Source organism: Ambystoma mexicanum, chromosome 8 (genome assembly GCF_040938575.1).
Source record: "Ambystoma mexicanum isolate Mex_15411 chromosome 8, UKY_AmexF1_1, whole genome shotgun sequence".
In the NCBI taxonomy this organism is placed as follows: Eukaryota; Metazoa; Chordata; class Amphibia; order Caudata; family Ambystomatidae; genus Ambystoma; species Ambystoma mexicanum.
The window spans coordinates 1,174,410,848-1,174,426,228 of NC_090929.1; positions in this window are offsets into that span (position 1 = coordinate 1,174,410,848).

A 15,381-nucleotide genomic window follows, 5' to 3' on the forward strand; every position below is an offset into this window, starting at 1 on the left:
TCAAGAACAAGCTGACCACAACTTTATCACAGGTGCCTTGTCCCAAACTGTTTGAGGCCTCTACATCATTCGCTCAAAAGTAAAATATTTAAGCCGCACTTGGCAGTCAGACCTAAGGTGTAATTTACAGGTCAACGAAACAGTAACATCGGTATATTACCAACATAGACTATTAAAACCTTTACTACCACCGATTTTACCTAAAGGTCGTCCCAGGGTAGTCAGTGCCTTGGTTAATTCGAGGCTCGACTATTGCAATGCTCTGCTTATAGGTGCTCCAAAGAAGCAAATACAGCATCTACAGGTCACACAGAATTTCGCCGCTCGGTTGATTTTCTCATTATCACGACACTCTGAGATATTTGGGATCGAAATCTCAATCTACCAACCTGAACGCTGTCTGTGCTCTTCCAATCATTCGTTTTTGGTGGTCCCCCATTCAAACTCTGTTACATGGGGTGACCGACATTTCTCTTATGCAGGACCAACAGCGTGGAATTATCTACCATATGAGCTGCGAAACACAAAATCTCTGTTGAAATTTAGGAAAAAATTAAAGACTCACCTTTCCATCTAAAACTTTAGCGGTTAATGCTGGCTATGTCTGTTTGATCAATCTCTTTTTCATCAGTGCCTAGATGCAACCTCGGTTGCCCAGTTCCCCTGGGATATGCGCAATACAAATTTACAAATACATAGCAAGCGTTGCGAGTCCATAGAGCAATGTTCCATAAACACACATTCCAAGCGCATGGCCAGCAGTTCCACCGTGATTTCTTTATCATGTTTCTCTTCATCTTTTGCCACCAAAATCGAAATTGACGACCCCAAATGACCACCTGGTAGCCCCCCTAGAGTGTTACGAGACTTTACATGGACAGGGTATTTAATTAAAAGTATTTTTTGTTTTGTCTTTTATCTTCTCAAACGCATCGGGGGACACCAAGTGATAAGCATTAAGGCGCCATGATGAACCGATTATCCCTGGGTTCCAGCCGATTGAAAGCAGCAGGGGGAGAGAGGTCGAAATATGCCCTTCCAAAATGTGCACATCCGACACTGCGCATATATCTGAGTTGGTCTCAAAGACCTTGAATATTGTATAGGAGCTCGCTCTACAGGGGTGAAGGGGCACAGATATTCAGCCCCACACTTCCTCTCTGATTGAGCCTGTTACCAACACAAATCATCTCCTAGCATCATGAAATGTCTTCAGAACTTCAAACTGCTTTCACTTACCTATTAGTACCACCACTTGTCGTGCCTCCTTGTGAAAACCAGCATTGATACATAGAGGATAATTAGACCTTGCCTGCCAAGTGCATTTCCTGTAAGAAGGCACATGTGAGTCTGTACCTATTCAGTAATTGTAGGGCAATCCACCTTTTGATTTTGCCACATAAGCCATTAACATTCAATGACATCACTGCCACTTTCCAGTGCAACACAACCGCTATCACCATGCATGAAATATTGACCCCTTAAATTGCCCTACTCAAGGAATACATGGACAAAAAACCTTTGCTTCAACCTCTCAGCAGTTATTTGTCCTGTGGTAACACAACCCCCCCATGCCAAGCCAAACCACCCCACAAAACTCCCCTCCCATTTGTCCAAACCCCCATCCCCAACCAATCAACTTAACACCCCACCCCATAACAACCAGTAGAGGAGCAGCCAAATGCCTCTACAGGAAGTCCCGCTCCCATGCTACCTGTATGCTGGAAACCAGAAGTTGCGGCATGCACAACAACAGGGACTGTGACTATTCCGAGAAGAGTCTTTGTGACAAGGCATCCATTAAGAAGACCCTAGCTTATGTATCCTCGGAGACCTAACAAACTCATGGAAGAGATCCCTGAAGGAATATGAAAATGAGAGAAAGAGATGGTGGGGACGTCACCAGAAATGGGCATGATGCACTGAGAAGAGTGGCTGAATAAGAGAATGCATAGACCTTATAGAATCTGATAATGAAGTGAAGAATCGAGTATACTTTTATATGCGGATTGAAGATTGCACGTGTAAAGAACCATTCAAGAAATTGCAAGCCATTTTATAGCTAAACAGATGCAGAAACGCAAGTAGACTAAGTAATCATAAGGCTGGCTATAGGTAGTGAATAGACTGCAGGTGGTGGCGACATTATATAGAATCTGGATATTCGATGTCACAATTTTAGTAATCTCAAATCCATGAAGACAGAAGAATTGACAACTATGCACGTGTCGCAGCAAATGAATTAGCTGAAGCTCAAAGATAGCCCAAGAACGACTGTTTGGCCTGCTGTCAAAGGCTGAAGCAGCCAAAACTGGTAATCAGTACTTGAAGAACAGTGAATGCGAGACGACCGAGGCATTACTTATTATGTTGCAATGAGAGAACACCATGAGTACCAAGTTTCTTCATTCAAGACAATTAAATGCTATAAAAGGGCGGATTTACAGTCTCCTGTCTCATGGGTGAGATGAGGATGAAAATAGGAGTGGATGTGCAGACCTTAGCTACGATAAGGATGTGCCTATGCTCCTTTCCATTCCCAGAGAAGAGAAGCTCCTACAAGGCTGAGTTGAAAGGCAAATTACATGGCAGAAGGCATGAGCGATGAAAGATATGGGGCTAATTGGGTGGGTAGACACAGTCAAGTCCACCCACCAACACCTGGGGTACCAGCTTACTTGCTGCTAGTGAATCGAATGTTCCAGAAGGGTACACGCGTGCCAACCAATTGTAGATGGACACATAATGAAGGGCTTTATAGTTTAAAAACCAAGAGTATTCTTTGCACTTAATAATTGTTGAAGATGACTTGCGCTAAGGGTGGGCATACGTTGTCCACCTGACTGTAGAGACCCAATCACAACCCGTCCCTATATAGAAAGTATACTTAGATGTTCTCCTTGAGCCAACCACAACCCTTTGTAGGTTTATCTTGTTTGCCACATAGTATGACGTCACAGCAATATAAGAATGCTGTTTTATGAAATGCATTGAGACTATGATGTGCGACCCCTGTTAATTTTTGTTGTAACTCCCATTTTAGAAAATTGAAAATTAAACAGTCAATAGACACATTTTGCCAACTTCTTGGGTCAGTCTTGTTATTTGGTGTAAAAGTTTTTCTACATCCCTTCCATTGTACGATGTGTTACCACAATTAAAGGACCATAAGGTTTCAAACCCGTAAATTAAGTGTATCTGTTGCCCACCCCAAAACATTGAAACACCAATAAAACTTAGGGTCAGCTTCTGATGCAGCAACCCACTCAGATCCCTAAGGTTTACACTCGCACCACCCCGCTGCTGCCCCCCACCACCCAGCAGCCACAAATACCTCAAACCAATCCACCTGACCCCACCCCACACACTCCCCACCCAACCATAGGATCCCCCATCACACCACACTATTGGATTCAATGGGGCCTTTGACCAATTTTCAAACCTACTACTCCAGTCCAGCATCTTTAGGACCTTCCAGGATTGTCCCTCAGAGCTGGTCCAGTGCCTGGTTGCGTATCGACAGTGTCCTGACCATCCATCACATCTTGTTGAATTTTCAATGACCCAGCCTTTTACCCAAGGACCCTGCCAGGTCTCTCTTTCCTCGTGGGCGGAGGCCACCATCCATGGACCCTCTCTACAACCCATCCGACCATCTTGTTCCTGCCATCCACCACCCTCATTACAGTGGTCAGTCACTTTATCCAGCCAGTCCCATACTTCCTTGGGATTATGTAGAAAAACATTTTTTTTTCACCCACAAGAACCTTGTGCTTGGCCTGGTAGAAGATCATGTAGCAAAGATTAATGTCTCCTAATCTCCGTTTCTCTGCATCATATGATTTTCTTTTCCTCTGGACATTCTGAGTGAAGTCCGGGAAGACCAAAAGTCTGTCTCCATTAACCTCGTAGTCTCCCTTATTCATGGTGTACTGCACTGCACTATAGCATCTCAATCCCAAAAGTTGAGGAGCTTAGTGATCACAGCCCATGGAGGTGCCTCTACCGGAAGTGGTCAGCACAGAACACGATGTGCCCTCTTTATTGTGAGCTATTTAGAAAGGCCCCTTACCGCCCAGGATCCGTGATAAGCCTCTCCAGATGTAGCTCCATACTGTGCCCTTCTTTCCCTTTGCCGACCCCAAGGATTCGAATGTTGCACATTCTGGATCTGCTCTCTGCATCTTCTGCCCGTACATCCAGGACTCCCATCGCTGCCCCAGCACATTCACCTACACCTACAGGATGGGCAGAGCATCTTCGGCAATGCTAACCCGATGTTTGACTTCAGTTACCATTTCATGGACCTTTTGGAAGTCAGCACACACTACGAACACTTCCACATTGATGGTTTGTACTTTCGACTCCCACAAAGAGCGTGAGTCTTGAATGACCATCATGATCTGCACCAGCGTCAATGGTTCCACCTCCGGAGTATCCATCACTGGGTCACCTTCAGGTTGCGTAGGTGCTGCAGCCTTTTTGTTTTTGCTCCTCCCCCATATAGCGGTCCAGGCTTTGCCGCTGCCCTTTGACCATGTTGTGAGAACTCCAGTGCAGGCGTTGCCATTCACCCAGCATACACTGTCACGCTGTATATCACAGCGCAGGGTTTGGGGGGGAGAAGACATTGCACCAACACTACACCCAAGGTCTTTTGTGGCCAGTGACCCTCTGCTCAGTTGCACAACTTGCTCCAGGACTCTGCTCTACTCCTGGTCTGCGAGTTACCCCACAGTGTGCTTCTGGATCTGCCATCTGCCACCTGGCAGCCATTTCCCAATACACTCACTGTCCGGGTTGATGGCCGGCCGGGGTGGTAAAAGGAAGGAGTTCCACCATCAACCCCTGATGACCCCACTGCCATACCTCACAAGGTGGGGGCTGCCTTCATGCAACTGCTGCCACTTCATGCTGGGGCCAGGTTTTTCCCCACACAGCTCTGTGGATTGTCTCAGACAACAGACGTCTGCCTTTCAACATGCAGGGGGCCTTCTCATTCTGCGTCCGTATTCCAGATTCATGCAGATGTGCTTTACAAACCGAGGAACACTACCCCCCGGCTCTGATGTGAAGGCTGAAGGGGACCACCACAACCCAACAGCCCTCTGCGGCTACCGGACTAAGATGCACTTTCCCAATGTTAAAAAGAGGGCAGAAACGAGGAGGAGCGATGGAGACCCAAACTTGTTTGTGTCCCCGGCGCTCTGCCGAGGCCGGAAAAGTATGTGCCAGCTGCATGCCTTTTTTTTATCAACAGCCGAGAGGGCCCCAAAGGGGGCGTTCAAAGGATATTGGGCCTCATTACAAGTTTGGCCATAGCCTTGCAGGTAAAACCAGCAGGCTGACGCAGAACTTTTCCAGCCTCTGGCAATGGGGATATATTGGGCCATTACAACCTTGGTGGACCCTGTATGTCCTCATTGCCAGGGGCCGGAATCCCTTAATCCCCATTCCCATTGTGCCCCATAGGGCTCAATGGGAATGGGGAGATTGGATGCACCGGCACCATTCAGAATGGTGCCGGTGCATCCGACATGCTGTGCTCGCGGGTGCCGCTCTGCCCGCCAGGTCCGACCTGGCGATCAGAAAGGCACCCGCGAGCACAACTCGTAGTTTGCTGGTCCGGGAACTACGGTACCAGCAAGCTTACCGGTACCGTAGTTCCCGGACCGGCAAACTTGTAATGAGGCCCATTGTCAGGATGTTAGTGGGCCACCAGCGCAGAGCTCAGAGCTTTCACATCCGAAGCTCCAAACGGCTGCCCACGCCCCTTCGATATGAAGGTTTTAAAGAGCAGGGGGCACCGTGTTCTCTGCCAAATATTTTAAAAACTACTAGATGGATTTACCCCAAACTAATCAAGGAAATTAAGTCAAGGATTTTTTACCCACGTTGTTTCTTAGTTGGTCCAAATCTGCCCAGTGGTTTTAGCTCTTATCTATTAAAAAAACAGCACTTTTTCTCTATGGGACTATTTGTCATTTAAAATATTGTTGACAAAATGTCCAGTTTGGGGGGTGGAGGCCTTGACAAACCCTTTATTTCTAAAATGTCATCAAATCCATCCAGCAAGTCAAATGATATTAGCAATAGAATTGTGGGCACCCCGCTCTATGACAAAAAAAACAAAAAACAATCAACGTATTTTAAAAAAATACAATAAAAAAGGATTTTCTTCCAGCTCCTCGTGCCCAGCATGTTTCTTATTTGTTTCCAAATCCGTCCTGCGCTTGGGCTGAGCATGTGAGCAAAGCTTTGCCATTTTCCTTATGGGAAAATGAATGGAAAAGTGAAAAAAGAACACATTATTTCTAACCTGTTCTATCTTTTAAACCGTAAAACAAACTTGCACAAAACTTTCCAGTCCTGGTGGGCCCGGGCCCTAATTTAGGAAAGTCAAACACTGTACTGATCCGTTCGACGGCTCAAATGTTATTAGCCATAGGATCTTCAATTTTCCTATGCATGATAAGTTTCAAATTAACTATAGGGTGGCTACTGCCACCCTTTATATAATATAAAATACACACATGCATATACTGCTTACCTAACTGTTTTCACTATTTTGTTGCCTACCTCCTGACGGACTAAAAATTAATATCAGTCCCAGTTAGACCACTGCAACAAGGATTCAGCTATATGTTACACAGCCATATACCTGATACAGGGTGGTGAACAGGCACTATATTCACTTTATATTCACTTTACCCTCCAAATGCACACGTATAAACGTATGTCCATTTTTTAGTGAAAAGTAAAAGAAGTACATGCAGCAACTCCTAAATCATATTGTTACAATATAAAGTCACTAAAAAAACAATGACACAATGCAACAGTACTAATGCACTCTAAGAGTGTCAAATTAGGCCTGGGATAGGTATACTTGTGTGATATATTGGTAATTTGTTAATAAAGAGAAGTGCATTAAATGAGCTATGTCAATACTACATTTTGCATAAAAGAAAATAATATGTTTAGATATTCATGGGCGAGACCATAATCCAATATATTCAGTGGGGACTTGCTTTGAAAGAATGAATCGCATTTTAAATTAAAGATGAAGTTCTTGATGTTAGCATGAATAAAATATCCTATCCTTCCAAACTCTTTGCATGTTCCATTTATCTCTCTTCATGTAACTGTCTTGCATTGCTGCATAACACATCACTTATGTGTCACAGTTTCTGTTTAATGTCTATAAATAAAACTTGGATTGATGAAAAAAATAATACACTTGGGCATAATCTACACCTTCCAATCTGGGACATGTTTCCAATGTCTTTGGAAACAAAATGGAAACACTTAAACTCAAAACATGACATTAAGGCAACATGTACGAAATGTGTTTTGTGGATTATACAATTGACATACATTCTGTAAATTAGCGTGGATAACATTGTTTGTCATGATTATCCTCGCAGCTATGAATCAGGATATCAGATTATTTATTTTTAATGAATGTAGTTAATCGTTCAAATCAGTCTCTATATTAAACTAACTAGCAATCACATTCATTCTTGGACTCTAAAATATTGCACCCTACTTGAAAGCTGAAGCTTCATGAAAGGGTGGACCTTACTCGGAGTACACCAGTCTTCCGCAAATCTACTATTTGCAGTTGTCAGTGATATATAGAACTGTATTCAGAAGATGAGGGGAATTAATGGAATGTTCACATGCTCCAAAGTTGGATTTCTTTAACAATGAAAGAGTGAGGTTGATTTTGCGCAGATAATTCAACATCAGCTGTTTAAATTAGTTGTAAAGGATAAGTCAATACCTATGGCTTTCTTGGACTTTCCTAAACGTGATTATACACGACTCTGCATCATATATGTATAACATGGCTTTGTACAACAAATGAGGTCCATGCAAAATCTTTAATATGTGTGAGCAGCATAATGCATGTGTGAAAAGGGTTCAATGATTGGATAGGTTGAAAGATCAAGAACGGTATTTCTACAGCAGATGGTTTTAGATACAATAGCAGACAATATATGTCAAGTTTATGTTTAAAAATATGAGGAATGTGTAATGAGCAGCATGAAGCCATACATAACAGGTCAAACAAGGAGGTGTTTTCACTCCTTCTTGCTTGATAAGTTCATATGCGAACTTAAAGTCCTTGTAAATGGTAGTCCATAATGTCCACCTGAGGATGAATGCTCTTCTTTTATGTTGTGTCATTATATTGGTATGTATACTGCACTCTGCTGCCATTAGAATGGTCTCCAGGTGCTCTGTCTGTTCTTACATGGCGTGCACAGCGTTGGTTGCTGTGGAGAGTGGGAACATGCAAACGAGCTTTTCTGTTCTGTTAATGCGTGCAGATCTTGAGCTCAATGTGCAGGTCTATTTCTATGTGTTAGTTGTCGAGAGAATCGATGTATTTCTGTACAGAAGGGCACCTTTTATGCATGTGGTGCAAGGATGTATATTTTGCAACATGTAAGGTGATTTTAGAGGTGTAGCGTTGCATTACGTTATGACAGTTTGGAGAGCAACTCAATTGCTATATGCAACTGGCTGTGTTTTCATGCCTATAGTGTGCTCTCACATGGGGTTTGAGACAGTTAACAAATGGAACTTAGTGGAGTGCCCAATGGGGAACTTGGAACATTCCTCCTGTGTGGCCAAGTGGCATCATGGTACATACTCAGAGGTGTGGGCGACACCAGGATAATTCAGTGCTCGGTATCATGCAGAGAGTGGGTGGGAATAGTGTCAAAGAGGAATTCAGAGTATTGTTTCCAGAGAGGGAAGAGTCCTCATGTGGTTCCTAAGAAAACCTCAACACGCTCTGAGGTCAAGTTGCGATAACTAGGAGCAAGTCACGTGAATTACATTAGGCATCAGAGAGCAAACACATGATGGGGCATTACTTGCATTGGGCACCGGGGGAGGAATCACAGTGAGACACCATGAAGGAAACCTCAGAATGGCACATTTACAGTGTAAGAACCCATAGCAAAATTATGGTGAGACCCATGGCAGCCAATCCCAGTAGACAGAATCACAGTTAGGCACTACAGAGCAGTATTCTATAAGGTAGAAACTAGAATGATGATCAGGTTAGCAAGGGGAAAATCAAGCCACTTTTAGCACCACATAACATGGCCTATCGAGGCTGATAAATAAGGGCAATACAAGGAATGAAAAAAAATATTAGAAGTCATAGAAATGTCCACGAGAAGGTGTCACAAGTGAAAACAACCTGTTCTCTTCCTCAAACTCCTAACCACCTCCGGCAATGTTTTTTTTTTTTTTTTTTTTTTTTTTAAAGAAATTATATTTCATCATCAGCAAAGTTTAATCTGGAAATAAAAACAATTTCCTTAAAAACATAGATGCATACCCAATGTTGCAAACAATTCGCAAATATAATATACCTGATAAAAAATAGTTAACCGATGATAAAAGGCAGAACCCAAATGGGATAAAATATGAATTAATTAAACATTTCCTCATATACAAGGCTCACCTTCAGAATAATAGGAGTGCCCAACCCACTCTTGGGGAATCAGCCCACAGCATATAAAGCAATGCAGGTCTAAACTGAGTTCATGCAGTATCAATCTCAAAGTCCTGGCTCTTAGCTCAGAGTATGGAGGGCAAAACAATAAGAAGTGGGCCAGATTGTCGACTGGAGCATTACATAATAAACAAGATTGGTTACCAATATCACACTCCCAAACAGGCTTATTGGCTCTTAGGGGGAGGCAATTTGTTATTTTTGTATTTTTTATTTTTATTCACACAAGTACATTACATATACAGTCATACTAAGGTTACACATTTCACGTGGCATTATTATATCCTCCAGAATCATCATACAGTGTTAGAGCACAGTTGCCTCTCCATCCTCATCAGCATTATCTGCAAGGCATTGTCTATATCTGTCCCAAATGTCTCTGGGTCGCGTCACAGCATGCAGCGACTCTATGTACAGTTCCTCATTGTCATTTGCCCAGAGCATATCTTTCTCCCAGTCGCTTTTGGTGGGTGAGTTACTGCTTTCCCACCGCATGAGTATAGCCCTTTTAGCTAAATTCAGCAACTTCCGACACGTGAGACTCATCCTCCCCGTGGCCCCCAATAGACATACAGTTGGGGATATCTCAATGGGTTGTTCCACCATCTTGTCCAACACATCACATATATCCGCCCAGTACTGACTTAGGTGAGTTCATAACCAGAACATGTGTAGGGTATTGGCTTCTTCGCTCCCGCACCTGGGGCATTTGCCATCCATTGTCAGGTATATGCGTTTCAATTTAGCTGTGGTTTAGTGTATTCTGTGTATAATTTTATAGTGTATCAGCCATGCGTTGCATGACATGTTTTATGTCAGATTGTACCCATTGCTTATTAGTGATTGTGTGCCCCAGGTCCGATTCCCACTTCTCCTTGGCTCTTTGAGGCTTTGGAGCACGCATTGACATTATGAGCTTGTATAGTGTTGAAGCAGATATTTTAACCGTCCTTGCAATAAACATATAACCCATGCCTAGATGTATCACTGGTTCTGCTGCGAATGCTGTCCTCACTTTGGCCATGGCAGACCTAATGCGCAGGTAGTGCATTTTCTGAGCCGGCGTGCCCCCCACTATCACTTTGATTGTTTCCCATGTTATGAATTTCCTGTCGGGGAAAATATCTCCAAATTGATTGATACCCTCAGTGCTCCAGTGTGAATTGATCTCTGGATCCAGTGTGGGTGGTATGTAATGAGCCCCCCATATTTGGCATATTCGGCTGATACAGCGTTTCCGTCCCTTGTGTGCTGGCTATCTTAGCCCAAGCCGTGCACGTCACAAATGTCGGATCTGTAGTGTTATAGCGTTTAGGGTCTGATGAAGCCATCCTATGGAGGTATTCACTCGTTGCTGGGACCGACATAGTGTTTGTCGAGGGCTGAGGGTCAAGATATGCGGATGCCCATTGTTCCGCATAATGCGCTTCGCAGCCATGTAGTACATTTCAAAATCTGGAGCCGGTAGTCCCCCTGGGATATTGGTCTGCGAATACATGCCAACTCAATCTGGACTGTCCGTTCCATACCAACGAAGTGCAGGCACCCATAATTTTCTACCCGGCCACACTGGGACGGTACTGAACAAATAAAATAGCTTTGGTAGAATTATCATTTTGATAAGAGCGATCCTGCCCATCATCAATATTGGTAGGGATCTCCATCTCGCCATTTTGATGCAAAGCACATCTGCTAGTGTTTCATAGTTCAATGTGCGGGATAATTGCACCATTCTAGCTACATGAACCTCCAGGTATATATGTACGGGACTCCAAAGCAGCCCATAAAGTTCAGTAGGTCTGACGGTCACCTCAGTGAGGGGAAAGACATCTGATTTAGCGGAGTTTAGCTTGAGGCCTGAGTATTCACCAAATATTTTAACTGCGTTCAGAACCCTGCCTATGTTGTGCTCTGGGTTTTTCACATATAACAGGATATCATCAGCATACAATGTGATGATCTCCACCCTTCCTGCCATCTGCAGACCAAGTCTGCCATATCTGGTCCTCAGCACGTCCGCTAATGGCTCTATTACTAACACAAACAACAGGGGAGACAGTGGGCAGCCTTGCCATGAGCCTCCCAGTAGCTCCAAAATCGCTGAGAGGGTACCGTTGATGCTAGTTTTAGCATAGGTGCGAGTATAGAGCACATTCACCCATTTTATGAAGTTATTGCCGAATCCATAATTCTGCAAGACTCTAAACAGAAACGGCCAGTATACTGTGTCAAAGGCCTTTTCATATCCAATGCTATTGCCACCCCCTGTAGTTCCTTCGGTACTGTTGCCAATTTGTTAAAACAGTGTCATATATTCGTCGCTGTGGACCTGCCCGTTATGAAGCACGCTTGATCTTCATGGACCATATACGCATTAGTGGTGTTAGATGCATAGCTAGGATCTTGGCAAAGATCTTGGCATCAGTGTTTATCAATGAGAGCGGTCTATACGATCCGCATTCTTCAGGGGCTTCCCTGTCTTAAGTAGTAGGGTGATAATAGCCTCGCTGGTGGTCTCAGGCAGCTCGCCATTTCCCCAAGCCTCAAGCCAGACAGTGTGTAACCTGGGGGCAAGTGTTTCAGAGAAATCATTGGAAAATTCTGCTCCCAGGCCATCAGAGTCTGGAGCCTTGCTGTTGGGGAGAGCCTTAATGGCATCTGATATCTCGGTTACAGTGATCAGGATTTTAAGGGCGTCCTTATCTTTAGGAGACAGGAGCGTCGTCGGTATACTGGCGAGGTACTGATCTATATCGAGTTCCATGGCTGTGCTTTGGGGGGGAGTACAACTGCATGTAAAAGTCAAAGAATGTGTCCTCTATCCCTTCTTTTTCAGTTGTCACTATTCCATATGGTCGTACTATACAGGTTATACATGTGGGCCCACGCTCATCCCTCATCATTCTAGCCGAAGGCCTACCAGGACTCTCCTGTTCCCCATATCTTCTAGCGGCGGAGGGCCTGTCAAAATAGTGGATCTCACGGTCCGCCACTTTTCTGTATTCCTCAATTTTGGTTTTAATATCTATCCTCAGTTGGGAGGATGGGTGTTTGTCATATTGCTCTTGCATTCTGGCGATGTCCCCTCCGTGCCTCTTTAGCTCCCTATGCATATCTTTCAACACTCCGAACTCAGTCGACATGGCGGAGCCCCTTATACACACCTTAAAGGCCTGTCACAGTATTGCCTGGCTTGTTACGGTCCCCTCACTGTATTCGAAGTACTCATCAATTTGTTGGGTTAGTGCTGATTTGTAAACCTGATCTGCCAATGCAGCGGGTTTGAATCTCCACGGGGGTCTGTGTAGTTTCATCTCCGGGACCTGTAGTGTTATTTTAATGGGGGAGAGATCAGACAGTGTTCTAGGATATATCTGTGGATTCGGTGACACAGCCCAGAACATTGTGGGACAGCAGCCAGACATCTATCCTGGAGTGCATATCATGTACCGAGGAATAAAACGTGTATGCCCGTTTTGTGCCATTTAGGGAGTGCCAGACATCCCTGAGGCCCAGTTCGGCCATATTAGTAAGTATCATATCGGCTGCATTGGTGAGTGCTCTAGGCTGATCAGATGAGTGGTCTATGTGCGTATCAAGAATAGTATTAATATCCCCTCCATTGATCAGGTGGGGCGTGACGTATTTAGCCAGTTTCCTGAATAGGGTTGGGTAAAAGCAAGGGTCGTCCATGTTGGGGCCATATCTATTCAAGAGTAGAACCTCCTCCTCTTTGAACTTACCATGTACCAGGACATAGCGGCGATCTGATTCCCTTTCTGTATTGTAACATGTGAAAGGGATGGGTTTATGTATCAGAGTCAAGACTCAAATATGACGTGTAGTGGCTTTGGGGTCCCCAGTTAGGTGCTAGCCTTTCTACCTGGAGGCCCAGCAAATTAGTTCCTCAGGGAATGTGAAAAAATAAGTCTTATTGTTGTGCTTTATATGGAGTCTTGCCAAGAACAGCATTGCGTAAGGGACTTTCCGGCCGTGGAATATTTTCTTGATCCCCATGAAGGAGCGCCTCTCTTGTTGAACTGTTAGTGTGTAGTCCGGGAACATTGGAGTCCATTCTCAGATCTTGCTGGTCTCTTGAGGCTCTCAGTACCAAGTCTCTATCTCTGTAGTTCATCAGCTTTACGATGATGGGTCTGGGGAATGTGCCCGGTTTGGGACGCAGTGTCAGTGACCTGTGTGCTCTTTCCACGATAAACATGGGTGACCAGCTGGGGTCCCCCAGCAGGTCCCTGATTAGCTTCTCCACAGCTTGCTCCATTGGGACCTGGAGAACCTCTTCCGGTACCCCCTCTATACGGATGCTGTTGCGTCTCGACCTGGCCTCCAAGTCCTCACATCTAAGCTTCACTGTTCCCAGGTCTGTCGCCATCTCCGTCACTGTGTTGTGTAACATTTCCAACGCATCCACTGTTGTGCTGATGCCGGCCTCCACCTCTTTGATGCGTCTAGTTGCTTTTTCTAGCTGGTTCTTGATGGATGCCATGTTTGTATTGATGCCGTCTAATTTGTCATTCAGGGCTGTGAAGTCTTGTTGCATTGCCGAGAAGACAGCATGAGGGTCCATAGTCGCTGCTGGTGTGGTGGTTGTATGATGGGTTGTCTGTTCCGTGGTTTCATCCGCCATGTTTCCTATTTTGACCACTGCTGTATATTTATCTATGGTGCCTTTTCCCTTCTTCGAACCTGCTCCCCTGGGCATTGTCTGTTTGCATGTTGTTGATGATGTAGCTGCAGTCCTGTGTGGTGTCTGATTCTGCTGTTGCCTATTGCCCTCCTACAAGGGGAGCTTGATTTCCTCGTGGGGCTCAGTCATGTGCACATGCATATTGATGGGTCTTATTGTGTTGCCTCCTTATGTGCTTCTCCAGAAAGACCTGCCCTAAAGATGTAACTAAAGAGGCCTTGTGTGTCGTTTGAGCGGAGTTTATTAGTGGTGTTTCACTGTGGGATCAAGGCCCTTTGGTTAATAGTTTGGAGGAGTAGTTAGGCGCTTTCTCCTTGAGGTGAATTGATTTTTGTTCTCCAGTAGTTTCTGCAATGAGATGAGGCCACCCTCAAGTCTTCACTGCTCCATTATATTGTTGACCGGCAATGTCTCTGCACTGTGTTCTTCTGATGCCATGCAACCGGCACCCCCGCCGGTGTCCAGCAGCACGGGCCATGGCCAGGGGGTCCGAGACTACTGGACCTTCCTGCTCTCGCCTCCACACTTCCCTATGGCCGTTCCCTGTAGGACGTATTTGGGCCAGCGGGCCCCTTGTGCCACGGGACCAGGAGGTGTCCACCCTTCAGCACCCTTGGCCCACATATGCCCTCTTCAATTGACTTTGCTAACCATGGAGGGCCCCTGTACACACCCCGGTGATGGTCAGATGATCTGGAGCTCAGGGGATCTTTAATATGTCAGGTTCCCAACTGCGGTTGAGCCGTGGGAAGTGCTCTTTTTTCAGTGCGTGGGGGGAGGTTGCCGTCCAGTGGTGTGTGGACTCACGTTGGGGTCTCTGTGTGCCGCCCCTCAGGTTGCGGCCGCCTATCGGCAAGTTGCGCATGGGGGCCCCCCTCCCGGGCAAGATGTTTGTTGGGCGTTATCTTCGCTCATTGTCGGGAGCACGTAGCTGGTCCAGGGCGGCGCACGTCTTACCGGTCACATGGCGGGATCTGCATCACAGCCTCAGTTGTTTGAACTTCTTTGCTGGCAGGCGCTCAACGGGGAGGCCCGGAGCACCCGCCGATGTCAGAGATGGGTTGTCTGGTCTGCGCTTCGTGTTCAGTTGCTGGATTCGAGACAGGAGCTCCACAGCATGCCCCGTCCGCATGCTAGTGGG